The 20,994-nt window shown below is 39.6% G+C and overlaps 1 protein-coding gene across 4 annotated transcripts in view; it reads right to left on the bottom strand.

Moving 5' to 3' along the window:
- The window catches only part of THRAP3 (thyroid hormone receptor associated protein 3), a 77,078-nt gene that overhangs the window by 44,397 nt on the left and 11,687 nt on the right, over nucleotides 1-20,994 (bottom strand). For 2 of the 4 annotated variants that reach the window (XM_079899112.1, XM_079899113.1), the window contains exon 2: nucleotides 1,907-2,015. The exons of 1 other annotated variant lie outside the window; for it this stretch is intronic. The gene's annotated coding sequence lies outside the window, so the exon portion shown is untranslated. The remainder of the gene's footprint in view (nucleotides 1-1,906; nucleotides 2,016-20,994) is intronic. One more of the 4 variants, XM_079899114.1, reaches the window with a different exon arrangement.

The raw sequence follows: 20,994 nt of genomic DNA, 5'->3' as shown, positions 1-20,994 counted from the left end.
TTTAAAAGACAAAGGATCTTAGAGGGGAAAATCCAGTATACTTATTTTTTAAATTATGCAACTGGCTTCCTATGTACATGTCCTTCTAGTCTTTGTTTTCTAGTTTCCAATACTTAAGTCTCTTGAAGAACTGTCATAGTTCCACATGGTGAAAAATAAGAAGTATGGAAATATCAATTATATTTTGCTTGCTGAGTCTGGAGAGAGAAGAAACGCTTGTTATCACTAAGTATTTAAAGATGAAATAAGGCAACAATAATAAAAACACTATTAGTGAATAGTTGGGACAACTGATTAATGACTTAATACAAAATGTTAGATTCCTTCTTCTTACCATTAACAAAACCAAAAAAATGTAGGAAAAATCTTCAGGATGATGATGCTGTGATAACAACATCCCAGCTGCCTAGAGCACATGTTCAGAATGAAGCAGATTAGAAAATATCTCTAAGGGGACTTCCCTGGTGGTGCAGTGGTTAGGACCCTGCGCTCCCAATGCAAGGGGCCTGGGTTCAATCCCTAGTCGGGGAACTAGATCCCACATGCATGCCGCTACTAAGTGTTCGCATGCCACAACTAAGGAGCTGGTGAGCCACAACTAAAAGGAGCCCTCAAGCCGCAACTATGGAGCCCGCCTGCCACAAGACGAGGTGCAAATAAATAAATAAATATTTAAAAATATATATATATCTCTAAGATAAAATTTATAATATAACCAAAATGCTTAAAGTATTGAGGAAGAATTTACACTTCTGGGTAGAGTTTAGAAAGAAATTACTGATAAGAACATAGAAACTAAACAAAACAGACCAGAAAAAGATAATTATTAACAACAGAGAAAACAAAAAGTTGTACAGAAAAAAAAAAATTAACCATACCATACGACATTTGTCTGTGAACAAGCTATACATAACCTTAATACTGTTAACAGTGAATACTGCTCTAACCAAAATTCAATTACAACCAGAGTGACAATAAATATGGACATGTGAGGTGGTCAGAGAATTCTACCACTATCCAAAGTAGAAAGTTAATAGATAATACCCAAAACTGAAAAATCTATAAGTAGCAAAATAAGCTTATTATTTTAGAGGTAATACCAAAAGAAACAGTAAAGAGTTGGAAATGATTGCTTCTAGGGACTGAAAAAGGGGCGGGAGGGACTGTTTTTCATAAAAAGCCCTGTGGAGCTGATGGTCTGACATGACTACGTATAGGGTTTTTGTACATGTATTAATAAAAAGTAAAACAAAAAAGGTTTAAATAAATATATAGAATGTTTTTTAAAATTTGAGAAGAAACTGTACTATGGGGGGAAATCAACTGTATGCATAAATTTATTCATGTCCATCACACAGTTACCTAACACATGGAAAAATGAGAGAAAAGCCTAAATGTTTACCAAAAAGGAACTAGTTAGATAAATTATATGGTACATCCAATGATGAAATGCCATGAGTCATTTAAAAATGCAAACAGAGAAAACTTTTCTTGTTAACAAGAACCAAGTGACAAAAAACACAACTCCAATTTTGATTATATACACACATATCAGAGTAACATATGCATGACAAGGGACTGTTCACTGAACTATTAACAGTGACTGTATATGTGTCAAGTTTATGGCTGATCTTTTTCAGTATGTCCAAGTGAATAAACATGTGTTATTTAAAAACTCAAAAGTTAGTTAAAATAAGAAAGTAACTGCTGATTCTACAACTTGGGATGGAATCAGAGAGGAGAGCGGCTACTTTATCAGCCTATTTCAGTTTTTTAAACTGAAAGATAAATATTGCTTAATAAGAACCCAGAACTTCTATTAAGGAATTTTCTGGATAAACAACATAAGACTGGCTCTGTAAGCCAATGAAGTTATTATTAGTTCCTTTTACCACCATGCATTTACCTTATTTGAACAATGATTCGACTTGCACCAGACCCCAAACAGACACTACCTCAAAGAATACTGGCAGTGCCGCGCTGGCTTCTCCAATTTACAAAGTCAGGATACAACTCTGGAATGAGAAGAAATAAGCAGTGATAAAATAGCTACCCAAACCTTGCAGACTGCATCTTGAAATACAGATGCTTGGAATCTATAAGCAGAAACTCTCCTCTAGCCCTCAAATTAACTCCAAGTGGACACAGGATTCTCTCCCAAAGTATACTGGCCTGAGGGTCTCTCATACTCATTTTCATCCACCCAACCTCCTATAGTAAGGTTGGAAAGTATGGAAAGCTAAAACCTTCCTCTTGTAACCTGATACTTTCACTGGCAATATTTCAGGTGCTATGGTTTGCATTATACAAGTTTAGTTTGCAAACTCCATAATTCAACCTGGAGAATAACTTCAGAAGAATTAGATGCTTGAAACAAAAAACTTTCAAGTATGCTGAACTAAATTTAACAAATACATTTCAAGTTAAAGTAACTCCCCACACTCATCCCTCAAAGCACAAAAAAACCCTTCAGATCCAGTTGTTTAAATATTCCCAGATCCAAATACTACTAACATGGCCATATAGCAAAGCAATGTAGTATTATCCCAAACAAACAGGAAAACAAAGTTCCAAGATCAGCAAGCTCAGTATGTAATTAACGTCCTCACTCCTAGATTAAAGTTTTTTCGTTCATTCATAATACTATAAAGTAGGAAGGCACCTAAAAATTACATAATCTGAAGACGCGGTCTTGACATTAATCTTCTCTTTTTTCACTTATTCATTGACTCAGTCAAGGATACCCACCTTAGCTTTCTCTGAACCTGTGGTTTGCACATAGCTGAATCCTTGCCTATTTAGCCAGGAGAGAAGAGAATGCATTTCCTTAAGCTATAGTCTCTCAGTAGTGGGGAGCCCTCAACTCCCCTCTCAGCAAACTCCTACTCATTCTTACGAGGGTCTCCTTCCCCAGCAAGCTGTCCCTGGCTCACCCAGGCTGGGTTAGGTATTGCTTCTCTGTTACCCTAGACATGGTTCTCCTGACACGCATATCATTATGTCTGTTAATATGTCAACTTACCTCACAAGGCTGCAAACTCTATATACACTGATATGTGTCCACTGAATAAACTGAATACACAAGCAATAAACTCTTGACCTATACCAAAGGTTATCAGGTAATTAACATTACAAAGAGGCAACAAAAACCTACTGTTAAAACTAAGACTTATCCAGATGAAATTACTATTCAGTCAGACCATTTGGCAAATTAATGACAATGTTGGTATGTATTCGCTTAGTTGATAAATAGCAAAAATACAGCACTTACAAAAACTCATTCTTTCACAATACTTTTGCATATATTCTTGCAAGTCATTCTGGGAATTCATCAACCAAAACTTTCCCTGTTTCTAACTGCAGAGGCACAGGGGCTCATGACATCGGTCAGCTTGAGGGAACCCCCGATGACTGCTACAAAACTGGGAACCGCTTACTCTACAATGCACTGATTAAAGAACTATTCCAATACATCCACCTTTAAAATTCTAGCCAGTTAACACACACACACACACACACACAATCTTCCTTTTTCTACCCCATCATGTTTCTTCCCTATTAATTAACCTCTTCGACACTGGCAAGAATTTTCTCATCACAACAAATCTTCAATTTTCCATTGTTGCAATGGGTGGAGAAGCAAATCTGAGGCTCTGGCCCTTAGTTATTCTATGACAGCAAGGAGACACCTGAAGCCCTAAGTCGCCTGCCACCAATTTTTATGCACCCCCAAACTTGTCCTGCTTGAGTCATCGGGACAGTGATAGGCGTGCTTTTCAGCCTCATTCTCCCGACCTGCCTTTCGTCAGAGTATATTAGCAAGGACACCACAGCACTGCCGACAATATATCTTTTTCCCTTCTACACAATTTCCATTTTAACTGTCCACTTACTTCAACAAAAAATTTATTAAGTACCTACTACATTGCCAGGCACTATTTTAGGCAACAGAGATTCAGCAATTAAAAATCTCCTCAGGGACTTCCCTGGTGGCCCAGTGGTTAAGAATCTGCCTGCCAATGCAGGAGATATGGGTTTCATCCCTGGTCCGGGAAGATCCCACATGCCTTGGAACAACTAAGCCCGCAAGCCACACCTACTGAGCGTGCGTGCCACAACTACTGAAGCCCACACGCCCAGAGACTGTGCTCTACAACGAGAGAAGAGAAGCCACCTCAATGAGAAGCCAGCGCACCACAACGAAGAGCAGCCCCCGCTCACCGCAACTAGAGAAAGCTGGCGCACAGCAACGAAGACCCAACACAGGCAAAAATAAATAAATTTTTAAAATATCTCTTCATTCCTGGAGCTTACATTCTAAGGGGCAGATGGGAGCACATGAGGAATAAGAGTTACTCTTTTATGTACTGTGGTCAGAGAAGGCAAAGATTAACAGAAACAGTATGCTGTACTTTATCTGAAGGCAAAAGGGACCAAATAGAGGAAAGAGCAAGTGCAAAGGCCCTGCAGAGGGAACATGCCTGGTGTATCTAAGGAAGACAGAAAAACAGAGTGGCTGCAATGCCAACAGTTTCCAGGGAACAGCTGGAAGATCAGGTCAGAGACATGGGTGAATGGAAAGGGCCTTGCAAGCCATCGTAAGGGCTTTGGCTTTCCTACAGGTTATGTAGGCAGCCACAGCACTGTTTTGAGCAGAGGAGTAAGGACCAGAATCACGTTCTAAAAGGATCTTGGCTGCTGAGTGTAGAACAGACCTTAACAGGGCAAGAGCAGAAGAAATTGTTAGATATTGCCTACAACTATCCAGGAAAAGGACGGCAGTGGCTTAGACTAGAGTGCAGCTCAGAATGCCCCCACGTTCCATACACTATACCTTACGTAACAACATAGTTCCTAAATCCAAAGAGTGAGCACTAACATTCTAAGTTTTTACTTCCTACAGTTAAAGCATTTTTACTTTCTACAGTTAAAGATTTGAAATGTTTTTTATCTCACCTCAAGCACCCCTGATAATCTTGTATTGAGAAATACATAAGATAAGGAAGCACAAAGATGACCTTGTCTGCTCCTATGAACCTGAGGTTAAAGCTAATCCTTTAAACCACCATGCAGGGACTTCCCTGGAGGTCCAGCTGTTAAGAATCCGCCTTTCAATGCAGGGGACGCAGGTTCAATCCCTGGTCGGGGAACTAAGATCCCGCATGCCGCACTGCACAGCCAAAAAAAGAAAAAGACCACAAGGCACATGATGCTTCTACAATACTTAAGGACTAATGTGTCTACTTTCAAAATCAAGTTGAATAAAAGTGAACAAAAGGGCTTCCCTGGTGGCACAGTGGTTAGGAATCCGCCTTCCAATGCAGGGTACATGGGTTCGAGCCCTGGTCTGGAAGATCCCACATGCTGCGGAGCAACAAAGCCCACACGCCCCAACTACTGAGCCTGTGCTCTAGAGCCCGTGAGCCACAACTACTGAAGCCCGCATGCCTAGAGCCCGTGCTCCGCAACAAGAGAAGCCACCGCAATGAGAAGTCCTCGCACTGCAACAAGCCCCACAACTAGAGAAAAGCCCGCAGGCAGCAACAAAGACCCAACGCAGCCAAAAATGAATGAATAAATAAATAGGAACAAAAGAGGACTGTGTCTTCTATTCAAGTTAACCCAAAGTAGCCAATGACAAAATTTAATCTTATCCACTCCCCATTGAAAAAAATACTAGGAATTGATAAGATTATTACAGCTAGGCAAATAAACCTTTAGTGTTTTACCACAGAAAACTGTGCAATGTCTTGCTCCAAGCAGCTTCCCTAGTATGAACCAGGGACCAATACTGAATCTAAGACTGGTGAAATTACTATGAATGGTTTTGGAGAGAAAGACAGATACTTCCAAACGTGTCCAGTATACAGGGCCTTCTTCGCTTGGGGGGGTGAGCAAATGATGTCACACAGCCCAACCTGTTTTTGTACCACCTATGAGTTAAGAATAGTTTCTACTGTTCCTATCTTTTTTTTTTTTTTTTTGGCTGCCCGCTCAGTTTGCAGGATCTCAGTTCCCCGACCAGGGATCAAACCCAGGCGCCCCTGCAGTGGAAGTGCGGAGTCCTAACCACCGGACCATCAGGGAATTCCCAAATTTCTACATTTTTTTTTTAATGGTAGAAAAATATCAAAAGTATTTCATGGGCTTCCCTGGTGGCGCAGTGGTTGAGAGTCCGCCTGCCGATGCAGGGGACACGGGTTCGTGCCCCGGTCCGGGAGGATTCCACATGCCACCGAACGGCTGGGCCGGTGAGCCATGGCCACTGAGCCTGCGCGTCCGGAGCCTGTGCTCCGCAACAGGAGAGGCCACAGTAGTGAGAGGCCCACGTACCGCAAAAAAATAAAAAAAAAAAAAAGTATTTCATGACGTGTGAAAATTCTATGAAATTCCAATTTCAGTATCCATGAAGTTTTACTGGAACACAGCCAGGTTCATTTGTTTATAGATAACTGCTTTCACACTACAACAGCAGAGTAGTTGCAAAAGTGACTAAAAGCAGTGGTCTCACCACTTTGCGCTGCTACAAATTGTGGTGAAGCAATTGTAACTAAAAAGCATTTCAGGGACTTCCCTGGTGGCACAGTGGTTAAGAATCCGCCTGCCAATGCGGGGGAAACGGGTTTGAGCCCTGGTCCACGAAGATCTCACATGCCGCAGAGCAACTAAGCCTGTGTGCCACAACTACTGAGCCTGCGCTCTAGAGCCCGCGAGCCACAACTACTGAGCCCGTGAGCCACAACTACTGAAGCCCGTGCTCCACAACGAGAAGCCACTGCAATGAGAAGCCCACGCGCCGCAACAGAGTAGCCCCCGCCTGCTGCAACTAGAGAAAGCCCACGTGCAGCAACTAAGACCCAAAACAGCCACAAATAAATAAATAAATAAATTTAAAAAATAAATAAATAAATATAAATAAAAAGCATTTCAAGTACCATGTATTCTGTCATATCACACATGGAGCGTGGGTGCTTTTTTTTAATCCAATTAGATGGCAACACATTGTGTTTACTATGAAATGACACCATAGCTGTGCCAAGAACACAGTATGTGTCGACATTACCAAACTAAGCACTCACACAACATTCCCAACTCACAGGAAACCAACTGCTGGAAATTTTTTAAAAATTTAAAACAGAGTATCTTATCACAACAGAAAACCTTCATAAAAACAAAATAAACAAAAATAAGGCTACAACCAAAGTAAGTTTCTGAGTGTTGTATCTGTTAGCATAAGGAGAAAAGTCGTTTATCTATAGTGAGTTAATTAAATTATGTTTGACTGCAAGAGCCTAAAAAATGTGTCTCGAGAAAATGAACTTGTTTAAGACTATTAGCCTTTTGATTTGAAGGGTTGAGGACAATGGGAGCAATATAAGTAGTCAATTAAAAAATAGGGCAGGTGGAGAGGAAGGGTGCTAACCTAAGTTAACTATGGAAATAAGTGAAATGAGAAGATAAAAAGCAAAAGGAACTGCATATAACCACTGTGTTCTACTTGTTAAAGTTTTCTAGTTGTAAAGTTGTTAAAGGGTACAGGTTAACAATCCTGAAACCACTACACTACACGTATACTGGAACTAATGAGTAAATGGATGGCAAATGGTGAGAGCCAAGTTTCTCACTGTTGGGAGAGGGAGATTATAGATAAAAAAGGAAGAGACTAGAATGATCAATGAGGTACTGGATTAGAGTTGGAGATATCAGTAATTCATGTCCAGCTTAATACAGATACAAATGAAGATATGTAGAAATAAGAAATACTTAGATATTTCTGTAAGTATATGGAATATATGTTAGTATACAGATGTATTTCCTTGCTTTGTCAGCTGAGAAGATGTGGAAGGAATAACCCTCCAGTAGCAATGTGCACACCTAGCACCCAGATCTTGATTTCTAATACCATTCTCCAATAAAAGAAACCAGGGCCCCTTGGAGAAATGGCTGAATCTAGGGCTGGGGGAGGGGATTCACAGTATGAGCTTGGGAGTATCTTACAGTGCCAGAAAGCAAGGAAGTGCTAAACAACGACAAAAAACACCACCACACACAATAAAGGGGGTATGTCAGAAGGACACTCCCGTCCAACTGAAAGAGCTCTCAATAGTAAAAATCAAAAACTTAGAACCGGGCTTCCCTGGTGGCGCAGTGGTTGAGAGTCCGCCTGCCGATGCCGGGGACGCGGGTTCGTGCCCCGGTCCGGGAATATCCCACATGCCGCGGAGCGGCTGGGCCCGTGAGCCATGGCCGCTGAGCCTGCGCGTCCGGAGCCTGTGCTCCGCAACGGCAGAGGCCACAACAGTGAGAGGCCCGCGTACCGCAAAAAAAAAAAAAAAAAAAAATTAGAACAAAATAAAGTACTGGATTATAACAAAAATACCCATGAGTCCATATTGATATAAATAAGTGACTGAATAAATAAATAAATGGATGAGAAAAGACCAAACTCCCAGGCAGAAGAATTACAAATAATTTATGTATATACACCACCCTCAAGGAGGTGGACTATAACTCTCCACTCCTTAAGTGGACGTGGGTATGCCTAGCGATTTTCTTCCAAAGAGTACACACTGTGGCAGGGAGGGGAGGGAGTAATTTTTTGGAGAAACCTAGCCAGATAATCACAGCTAAACAAGAAGTCACACTGATAGCATGTATTCCTTGATACGACATGGCACTTTACCTCTGTGTTCTTTCTCCCCCAAATCCATAACACTAGTATAAATCATTAGAAAAATATTAGACAAATCCCAATTGAGGGACATTCTACATACAGCTAACAAGTACTCCTCAAAACTGTCAAGGTCCCCAAAAATAAGTGTGAGAAATTGTCACAGACAAGAGAAGCCTAAGGAGACACAACAACTTAATGTATATCCCAGATGAGATCCTGGAACAGAAAAAGGACATTAGGTAAAAACTAAGGAAATCTGGGGACTTCCCCTGGTGGTCCAGTGGTTAAGACTCTGTGCTTCCACTGCAGGGAGCATGGGTTCGATCCCCAGTCAGGGAACTAAAGATCCCACATGCCTCGCTGTACAGCCAAAAAATTTTTAAAAATTAAAAATTAAAAAAAAAAAAAAGGGGCTTCCCTGGTGGCACAGTGATTGAGAGTCCACCTGCCGATGCAGGGGACACCGGTTCATGCCCCGGTCCGGGGAATCCCACATGCAGCGGAGCGGCTGGGCCCATGAGCCATGGCCGCTGAGCCTGCGCGTCTGGAGCCTGTGCTCCGCAACGGGAGAGGCCACGACAGTGAGAGGCCTGCGTACCTCAAAAAAAAAAAAAAAAAACCCTAAGGAAATCTGAATAAAGTATGAATTTTAGTTAGTAAGAATATACCAAATAAAAGGAATCCAAATCGGAAAAGAAGAAGTAAAGCTGTCACTGTTTGCAGATGACATGATAGTATACATAGAGAATCCTAAAGATGCTACCAGAAAACTACTAGAGCTAATCAATGAATTTGGTAAAGTAGCAGGATACAAAATTAATGCACAGAAATCTCTGGCATTCCTATACACTAACGATAAAAAATCTGAAAGTGAAATCAAGAAAACACTCCCATTTACCACTGCAACAAAAAGAATAAAATATCTAGGAATAAACCTACCTAAGGAGACAAAAGACCTGTATGCAGAAAATTATAAGACACTGATGAAAGAAATTAAGGATGATACAAATAGATGGAGAGATATACCATGTTCTTGGACTGGAAGAATCAACATTGTGAAAATGACTCTACTACCCAAAGCAATCTACAGATTCAATGCAATCCCTATCAAACTACCACTGGCATTTTTCACAGAACTAGAACAAAAAATTTCACAATTTGTATGGAAACACAAAAGACCCCGAATAGCCAAAGCAATCTTGAGAACGAAAAACGGAGCTGGAGGAATCAGGCTCCCTGACTTCAGACTATACTACAAAGCTACAGTAATCAAGACAGTATGGTACTGGCACAAAAACAGAAAGATAGATCAATGGAACAGGATAGAAAGCCCAGAGATAAACCCACGCACATATGGTCACCTTATCTTTGATAAAGGAGGCAGGAATGTACAGTGGAGAAAGGACAGCCTCTTCAATAAGTGGTGCTGGGAAAACTGGACAGGTACATGTAAAAGTATGAGATTAGATCACTCCCTAACACCATACACAAAAATAAGCTCAAAATGGATTAAAGACCTAAATGTAAGGCCAGAAACTATCAAACTCTTAGAGGAAAACATAGGCAGAACACTCTATGACATAAATCACAGCAAGATCCTTTTTGACCCACCTCCTAGAGAAATGGAAATAAAAACAAAAATAAACAAATGGGACCTAATGAAACTTCAAAGCTTTTGCACAGCAAAGGAAACCATAAACAAGACCAAAAGACAACCCTCAGAATGGGAGAAAATATTTGCAAATGAAGCAACTGACAAAGGATTAATTTCCAAAATTTACAAGCAGCTCATGCAGCTCAATAACAAAAAAACAAACAACCCAATCCAAAAATGGGCAGAAGACCTAAATAGACATTTCTCCAAAGAAGATATACACACTGCCAACAAACACATGAAAGAATGCTCAACATCATTAATCATTAGAGAAATGCAAATCAAAACTACAATGAGATATCATCTCACACCAGTCAGAATGGCCATCATCAAAAAATCTAGAAACAATAAATGCTGGAGAGGGTGTGGAGAAAAGGGAACCCTCTTGCACTGCTGGTGGGAATGTGAATTGGTTCAGCCACTATGGAGAACAGTATGGAGGTTCCTTAAAAAACTACAAATAGAACTACCATATGACCCAGCAATCCCACTACTGGGCATATACCCTGAGAAAACCAAAATTCAACAAGAGTCATGTACCAAAATGTTCATTGCAGCTCTATTTACAATAGCCCGGAGATGGAAACAACCTAAGAGCCCATCATCGGATGAATGGATAAAGAAGATGTGGCACATATATACAATGGAATATTACTCAGCCATAAAAAGAAATGAAATTGAGCTATTTGTAATGAGGTGGATAGACCTAGAGTCTGTCATACAGAGTGAAGTAAGTCAGAAAGAGAAAGACAAATACCGTATGCTAACACATATATATGGAATTTAAGAAAAAAAAATGTCATGAAGAACCGAGGGGTAAGACAGGAATAAAGACACAGACCTACTGGAGAACGGACTTGAGGATATGGGGAGGGGGAAGGGTGAGCTGTGACAAAGCGAGAGAGAGAGAGAGAGAGGCGTGGGCATATATACACTAACAAACGTAAGGTAGATAGCCAGTGGGAAGCAGCCGCATAGCACAGGGATATCAGCTCGATGTTTTGTGACCGCCTGGAGGGGTGGGATAGAGAGGGTGGGAGGGAGGGAGACGCAAGAGGGAAGAGATATGGGAACATATGTATATGTATATGTATAACTGATTCACTTTGGTATAAAGCAGAAACTAACACACCACTGTAAAGCAATTATACCCCAATAAAGATGTTAAATAAATAAATATATATATATATATATATACACACACACCAAAAAAAAAAGAATATACCAATGTACCAATATTGGTACATTAGTTGTGACCAATGTACTATACTAAGGCAAGGTGTTAACAGGTGAAATGGATATGGGGGTATATATAGGAACACCCTGTACTATTTTCTGAGACTGTCTGTAAATCAAACTGTTCAAAATAAATTTATTTTGAAAAAAAGGCAAATGATTGTGAGTGGTGTTCCATGGCTCTAGATGATTCAACAGATATTACTGAAACTGCTCAGTTGTTTAGTGACGTCAACGCTGAGTCTGAAGTGACTGAACACTATGAACAAAACAGTCTGTGTGGAACAACCACTGGCAAGAATCTTTTCACAAAGGTTGAGAGAACATTAATTCAATACAATCTGAACCTGAATCTGCTAAGATGTGCACAAATAATGGTGGTAAAAACGTGTGGAGAAAAAAGGGCTTAGATGGGCAAATTTACAAAGCCTGTGAAAATGTAAAGTATTTCAAGCAAATGGTTTATTCACTGTACTGTTCATCAGCAAGTATTCTGCAAAAAAAATGTATCACATGCTTATTGATCCAGTATTGTCAAGAGTGACCTTCATTTGCTCTCAATCCACTGCTGTAATGGATTCATCAGTTCTATGAATTTCTGTCAGAAACAGAAGGTGAATCCTGACTTGCCTACTAAACAGCAGTTAAATGGCTTAGCAGCCATAAAATTTTATTGTGTTTTTTTTTTTTTTTTAAGCTCAAGGCTGAATTTGAGGGACTTCCCTGGTGGTCCAGTGGTTAAGACTCCATTTTCCCAATGCAGGGGATCCGGGTTCAATCCCTGGTCGGGGAACTAGATCCCACATGCATGCTGCAACTAAGAGTATGCATGCCACAACTAAGAGTCCACATGCCACAACTAAAGATCCCACATGCCACAACAAAGACCCGGCGCAGCCTAAATAAATAAATACTCTAAAAAAAACCCAAAAGACTGAATTTGAAATTTTTCTGAAGACGAATCACCCTTAAACACTATTACTGAATACTTTATGGCTTTGGAAATTAGCTTTTGCTGCACACTTAATAACGTCTCTTAATAAATCCATTTGAAAATTAACAAGACAAAACAGCACTTCTATGGGAAACATACTACAGCAAATTAAAATGAACATACATTGTTTGAATCACAAGTAATGTTGGTTACTTTTTTCATTTCCTGTACTGTCGAACGTTAAAACAAGCAATGAGATCTCCAGTCCCACACAAATTTGAAGCAGACGTATTTTCTTAGCTCAAAGTACAGTTTTACTATATTTCCTCAATGCAAGTGCAAAGGAAATCTCCATATTTCAAAATCCATCTAAACACAACTAAGGAACTTCCATCTAATCATCAATTGGAAATGATTAATGTGCGGTGTAAGGGCAGGCTAAAAAGCAAATATCGAGAAAAGAATCTAACAGAATTCTATAAAGCCTTCCAAGTGATAAATATGCTCAATTAAAATCATATGCTCCGAAAAAAAATCATATGCTCATGGATTAAGATTAGTATTTGGCAGGACCTGTGTGAAAAAACGTTTTCAAAGATGACATATGGGGACTTCCCTGGTGGCACAGTGGTTAAGAATCCGCCTGCCAATGCCAGGGACAAGGGTTTGAGCCCCGGTCCGGAATAGATCCCACATGCCTCAGAGCAACTAAGCCCATCTGCCACAACTACTGAGCTCACACACCTCAACTACTGAAGCCCGCAAGCCTAGAGCCCATGTTCTGCAACAAGAGAAGCCACTGCAATGAGAAGAAGCCCGCGCACCGCAACGAAGAGTAGCCCCCACTTGCCACAACTAGAGGAAGTCTGCGCACAGCAACGAAGACCCAGCGCAGACAAAAATAAATTAATATTTTTAAAAAGATGACATTTGTAAAATCTCACTACAAATTTCATCATTAACAGATGACATTTGCCATCAATTGCTATGGACCCCAATTAAAAGAAGTGTTATCCCCCCCAAAAGAATCCCATTCTTCTCACTAATACACCTGTATTATAAAAACTGTATTCAATTTACATAACTTGCCTAACAAAGTCATGTAGTGCAAATGGCCAAACAAGAGTAAACCCTTAATGAACAGTAATTCTCAAAACTGTAGGGTCTCAAATAGTAGAAAATGTCATTTTTAAATACTTATGCCCAGCAATTTACAGTAAAGCAAATAAAATTAGTAATCCATCATCCCAAAGCAATCTGCAAAGCACTAACCAATAAATAATAAAAAAGAACACATGCTCTAAAACTAGACTGCCTAGATTTGATTGATTCCCACTCCACCAACTGACTTAGACCTGTGATAAATTTCTTAATTAAATCTCACTATCTCTGTTCCTTTACCTGTAAAACTGGTTCTTACTACAAAGGGTTATGAAAATTGAATAAATTAATATGCATAAAGTTACTGAAAGTGCTTAGCACACCATTAGTACTCAATAATAATAATTATGAATCAGGCCAATGTCAAAATGACAGAGTTAAAAGACAACAAGACTTCAACTAGCTGGTGTGGATAGTCACAAGTTCATTAAACAATTATGTTCTCTCTCTTGATAATTCAGAGTCTGGATTTATGGCAGACTTAGAATATAAGACACTACATCTTCCAAATCTCTTAAAGAAGCAGAACACTCTGGCAACAAACCCAAACCTATACTTCATTCCAGGCTGAATGAGCTTGACCCCTAAATGACACCATTATTCTGTGCCCCAGGTTCTCAATTTACAAGAGAGAGAGACGGATCAACATGCCATCTGTGTACCTGACAGTTCCTACCTAGACAGGTGATTTTTTAAATCCTGCTCTCAGGCTATGCAGAGGGGCCTCAGGGCAAAATTATAACCTTCTCATCTGAATCCTCTGGCCTATTCAGTATGTAAGACTGTCAGGAAATCCTAACAGCTACTTTTCCAGAATTTATTTTATCACATTACAACTTTTTATAAGCTATCACCATTTCCTTACAACTTAAGCATCTATTCCTTGAAAAATACTAATCATGCAATATTACTAGACTATTTTGCTCCTTGAGGGCAAGTACCAGATCAAACTCCTTTTTTTGGATTCCCCGGTGTTGAATAACAAAATGAGTAAATACTAGCTAAATAATATATATATATTTTACTATGGTAAAATATACATAACACAAGATATACCATTTTAACCATTTTTAGGCGTACAGTGCAGATCAGTGGCATTCAGCCCACTCCCACTGGTATGCAACCATCACCACCATCCATCTCCAGAACTCTTCCATCTCCCCAAGACAAACCACGCACCTGTTAAACAGTAACACCCCCACCACTGCAACCACCACTCTACTTTGTCTCCATGAAGTTGACTAATCTAGGTATCTCACGCAAGTGGAATCATACAGTGTTGTCCTTTTACGTCTAACTTACGTCACCTAGCATGTCTTCAAGGTTCAGCCATATTGTGGCACATGTACACAGTTTTTAAAATGGTAAAAACATGTACAGAATCATAGAACTTGAGATATTAACTTAAACTGTTTCATTTGCCTTAGCAAACTTAAAATGTTTAATTCTTTTTACCTAGTTTTTTCATTTTAGTAATACAAGCACAGTAAAAATTTCAAACTGTATAAGACTACATAATGAAAAGAGGTCTCCTTCCTAATTTCTACCCTCCCTATCCTCAACTTCCAGTCCCCCTCTCAGGTTTAATTTTTTACCTTGGAACACAACTGCCAACCACATGTTGCCTTGCCTTAAGGATGTCCTATTAGTAAGATATTTAGTTGGGGGACTTCCCTGGTGGTCCAGTGGTTAAGAATCCATCTTGCAATGCAGGGGATCCCTGGTCAGGGAACTGAGATCCCACATGCTGCAGGACAACTAAGCCCGCCCACTGCAACTACTGAGCCCGCAAGCCACAACTAGAGAGAAGCCCGCACGCCACAACAAAAGATCCGCATGCTGCAACTAAGACCCAACGCAGCCCTAAATAAATAAATAAATACTTTAAAAAAAAAAAAGACCCAAAACAATGAACATAAAACATTTCACAAGTATTTCACTGAGTTAACATTCATTGAGTGCACCCAATGGATAATGTCTTTGCTAGGCAGCATACTGAGACAATAAAGAGAACAGACGCTGGCGTCACATAAAAACTAGTTTAGGGCTTCCCTGGTAGCGCAGTGGCTGAGAGTCCACCTGACGATGCAGGGGACACGGGTTCGTGCCCCAGTCCAGGAAGATCCCACGTGCCGCGGAGCGGCTGGGCCCATGAGCCATGGCCGCTGAGCCTGCGTTGCTCCGCAACGGGAGAGGCCACAACAGTGAGAGGCCCACGTACCGCAAAAAAAAAAAAAAACTACTTTAAAGCATTTTGACTCCTTTAAGTCTCAGTTTCCTGACCTATAAAATAAGGGCAACACTATCTCATAAGCTACTGAAACGATTAAATGAGGAAAACACCTAAATCATAGTACAGTGCACAGTAATATAGCAAGGACTCAAGTAATAATATAAATGTTAATTTCCTTCACTGGGCACTATGGAAAGCACAAAGATGAATCAGAAAATCTGTGCCCTTTTAAGGTGCTTATAATACAACAGAGCAGTTTATCTCTGCTCAGTATTATCATTATCTGCCAAGACCCTGGTATTAATACAACTTCCAACCTACGTTTATAACTTTTATGCCTCTGTTTCTAAACCTCACTGAAATAGTTATTTGTAAATAGTTATTTGTTATTTCTCCTAGCACTAGGAGAATAAACAGAAAGTTCATTATCATCAGACCATGTACAGGGTGTGCAGCCCTGAGTCAGTCTACAGCTAGCTTTAATCAAAGAGCAGAGAGTCGTGTGATTAAGAGACCATGATCCACTCCAATCTGACCCAGAAGCATATAAGAGTTATGGACAAATCTCACTAGAATTAGAATCACAAAGCATTAAGAACTGGAAGCACTCTTAGAGATCATTATCTAAACTACAACTACTTTTCACAGAAGGAAACCTGAACCCAGATAAAGGAAGAGATTTGCCCAAGAAGATGAGGCAAAACTAGAGCTAAAGGCCCTTAGCTCTCAGTGTGTCCCGGTTCTTTCCACATCATCATGCTACCTTTCACCTGTTAAAGAACCTTAAACCACAAACTTCATCCACTCTGCTCTAATTTCTCACTTTTCTTCCCAATTAATTATCTAACAGGAAAAAAATTTTTAAATGTGCTTTATGAAATGTCTTCCCTAAATTATCTATTATTTGCCTTAAATTTACACTACTGGAAGCTACAGGGAGATGCTAACTAAAAGTAAATCTAAATAAATAAATAAATAAATCTAATTCACTAAAGGCCTATTTGAAACTAAATTTCAATCCACAAAAAAACTCTTAATTTTATTTATTTTTCGGCTGTGCTGTGTATTTTACGGATCTTAGTTCCCTGACCAGGGATTGAACCTAGGCCACAGCAGTGAAAGCACCAAGTCCTAACTACTGGACCACCAGGGAATTCCCAAAAAACTTAATTTCAGAGTTGGAAAAGTGGATGGTACATTCAGAGTATTATCTTCCACAACTGCTTACTTTCACTAAAAAAATTTATCCAAAATAGTAATTTGATTAACCCATTTAACCCAGAGCATCAGACCAGGATAACCAACTTCTAAATGAGTCACATTTCATCTCATCTGTAAACAAGCAACAGGAAAGAGACTAAATTTGATGCCGGAATAATCTGTTACAAATATTTGTGACATTATTCCAGCAACCAATTTGGATATGATCATGTCATGCTGGAGAACCTACTAAAGTACATTCACCTTCAGAGATTTTTTTTCTTTCGTATTTTTCCTTTTTAAATTACAAATTGGAAGAAGCTACTAGGTTTGACACAAAGATCAAAACTACTTCCCAGAGTACTGCCAAATAACTTATTTTCAAACAAATTAAGAAATAGTCTTATCAGCAATTTTGGAACTCTACCCAAAATGTCCACATATATTCTGGTTCTGCTAATTCTAGAAATAAATTTGCAACTGCTTTGTAAATTTGCTGATGTTAACCCAACATCAATTTACAAACACCTTTAGGGATGCAAACCTCTTCTTCCCACAAAATGCCAAAATCCCAAGGCCACCTAGCCACTCCTAAATACAGGGTTTCTCACAAAATGCATCTTATTTCCAAAACATTTATAAGCAATGTAACTGCTCACCAATGACCCCTACCTCACATCACACAAAATAAACTCCAAGTGGACTTAAAAAAAAAAAAAAAAAGCATATAAACAAACATTAAATGTGAAAAGCTTTAAAACATTTAGAAGGAAATATAGGAGAATATTTGTACAAATTCCGGGTAGAGGATTTGAAATAAGTTATAAGTATAAACCATAGACATAAAGATTGATAAATATGTCTATATGCTTTAGAAAATCAAAACAAAACCACATACTAGGAGAGTATATTTGCAATACACATAAACAAAGGATTAAAATCCAGACTCTATATAAAGAACTTCTACAAATCAATAAAAAAGGCAAAAAACTCAATTATTCAGATAAAAAAAGATTAACTTATTAAATACTTATTGAACACTTACGTATGCCAGGCACTGTCCTTGGCACTAGAGGTACAACACTGACAAAAGGAGAAAGTCTCTCATCTTGTGGTTGGTGGAGCAAGACATACACTCAAGTAACTATATACTGTATGCCAAGTGATGATAAACACTAAAAATAAAGTGGGCTAAGGGGATGATCAATTAAAAAAAGAAAAAACCTATATGGCTAATACACACATGCAAAGATTCATTTTCACTACTAATCAGAGAAATACAACTTAAAACTATAATAAAATATTTCATACTCACAAGAATGGCAAAAAATTTTAAAGTCTAACGACATCATGTGCCATGAAGATGTACAGCAACAGAAATGCATATATTGGGAGCATAAACTGGTATAATTCCTCTGGAGAATAATGTGACAGTTAAAGATGTGCACATCCCGTGAACCAGAAATTCCAGTTTTAGGTATAAACCCTAGAGAAATTATCTCAAGTCAGTAGAAAATATATACAAGAATATTCTTGGCAGCGCTCTCTGAGTACAAACAGGATACAGTACAAAATGGATAAATAAAAACTGGCACTTTCATACAATGAATACTATAAAACAGTGAAAATGAAGAACACACATACCATGAATGAATCCCACAAACAGAAGCCTGAGCAGAAAAAGAAGTTACAAAAAACAACTTCTTGGTTTCAAGAATCAAGAGCTAGGGACTTCCCTAGTAGTCCGGTGGTTAAGAATCTGCCTTCCAATGCAGGGGACAAGGGTTCAATCCCTGGTCAGGGAACTAGGATCCCACATGCTGTGGGAAACTAAGCCCCCGTGCCGCAGCTACAGAGCCCACACACTCAGGAGCCTGCACACCACAACTAAAGGGAAGCCCACAAGCCGCAATGAAAATCCGACGCAGCCAAAAATAAATAAATAAACATTAAAAAAAAAAAAAGCTACAAAAAAGCAACAACAAAAAAAGGAGAAAAACGCTAAAAAAAAAAAAAATAAACAAGAACTTCTTGGTATCAGCTGGTATAGAACAATTTACATGAAGTTTTAAAAACACAAAAATAGTGTATTTTGTTTACAAAAGCATACATTTTTAATAGAAGTCTAGAAAAATGCATAAACACTAAGTTAGAAGAGAGGTTGGGGGAGAAGGGAAGAACAATTCTAGAAGACTTAGCTGTGGTGGTAAAGCTTTATTTCTTAAATTTATTAAACCGATCTCTTAAATAGTCAATATATGGGCACCAGTTATACAGTATTATTCTTTGTACTTTCTACATGTCTTCAGATTGCATACTTTAAAACCATGAAAAAAATGCTGTACAATGCTGAACCTGTTGTTGTGCTCACTTTAGACTTCATTTCTCAGTCCCTCTCTAGAGGAAAAAAGGATTAATACAATTCTCTATAATAGTGACAGAAAAGTACAAGCATTCCCACGTACCTCATAAGCTTCTTGGCCACACACATTTAAACTTTTGCAAACAACTTCCAAAGATTGAAATAGAACTCATAAAGCAATGCTCTTAAGGTTAAATCAAAGAAACAACTCCACATTGAAGGACAAGCATATGAAAGTGTATGTGGAGGGGAATTCCCTGGCAGTCCGCTGGTTAGGACTCTGCGCTTCCACTGCAGGGGGCACGGGTTCCATCCCTGGCTGGGGAACTAAGATTCCGCAAGTTGTGCAGCACAGCCAAAAATAAAATAATTCTTTCTTAAAAAAAAAGAAAGAAAAAAAAAGTGTATGTTGAATACAGGCAGAGTGATTAAGAGCAAGAATTTTGCAAATGTGACCGACATGGATTAGAATCCTGACTCCACTACTGTGCAGGCTTGAACAAGGTGTATAATCTTACTACTACGTTTCTCATATCAAAAAACAGATACAGGGCTTCCCTGGTGGCGCAGTGGTTGAGAGTCCGCCTGCCAATGCAGGGGACACGGGTTCGTGCCCCGGTCCGGGAAGATCCCACATGCCGCGGAGTGGCTGGGCCCGTGAGCCATGGTCGCTGAGCGTGCGCGTCCGGAGCCTGTGCTCCGCAACGGGAGAGGCCAAAACAGTGAGAGGCCCGCGTACCACACACACACACAAAAAAAACAGATACAGGGCTTCCCTGGTGGCGCAGGGGTTGAGAGTCCGCCTGCCGATGCAGGGGATACGGGTTCGTACCCCGGTCTGGGAAGATCCCACATGCCGCGGAGCGGCTGGGCCCGTGAGCCATGGCCGCTGAGCCTGCACGGCAGGAGCCTGTGCTCCGCAACCGGAGAGGCCACAACAGTGAGAGGCCCGCGTACAGCAAAAAAAAAAAACAGATACACTGATCTTATAAAATTACCATAGGATTAAACGAATTAATGTATGTAAAGCACATAGCACACTGTATTCTAAAAGGGCAGTTTGAAAAATACGAAGTTGGAAGGGAAAGGATAACAGTGGATAGGCTCAACAAGGAGAATTTTAGTTTCCCAAATTGTTTCAGTAGTGAATCAAGATTTTATACTTATATTAAGGCTTTTTTCCCCACTAACATGCTTACATAACCACCAAACAACAAATTAAATCCTTAAAGATACTTCCATTTCCAGAATCACCTTTTAAAAAACTGAGCTGATACTAAAATATCTGTCCAATGCAAAGCAGAGATCCGGCTAAATCCCTAGCATTTTGTTTAATTCCACATTGGGTCCAATTCAGGTGCTGCTACTCAGGGAGAAAAAAAAAATTACACCAAATGCTATATAACTTGTATCAAGAAATACAGTCAAGGGACTTCCCTGGCGGTCCAGTGCTTAAGACTACGCGCTCTCAATGCCAAGGGCACGGGTTTGATCCCTGATCAAGGAACTAAGATCCCACAGGCCGCAAAAAACATAGTCA

This window comes from Stenella coeruleoalba, assembly GCF_951394435.1.
Source record: "Stenella coeruleoalba genome assembly, chromosome: 1".
NCBI classification, from domain to species: domain Eukaryota; kingdom Metazoa; phylum Chordata; class Mammalia; order Artiodactyla; family Delphinidae; genus Stenella; species Stenella coeruleoalba.
Note: the sequence above shows the minus strand (reverse complement) of the source record. Positions and strands in the feature narration are given on the sequence as shown.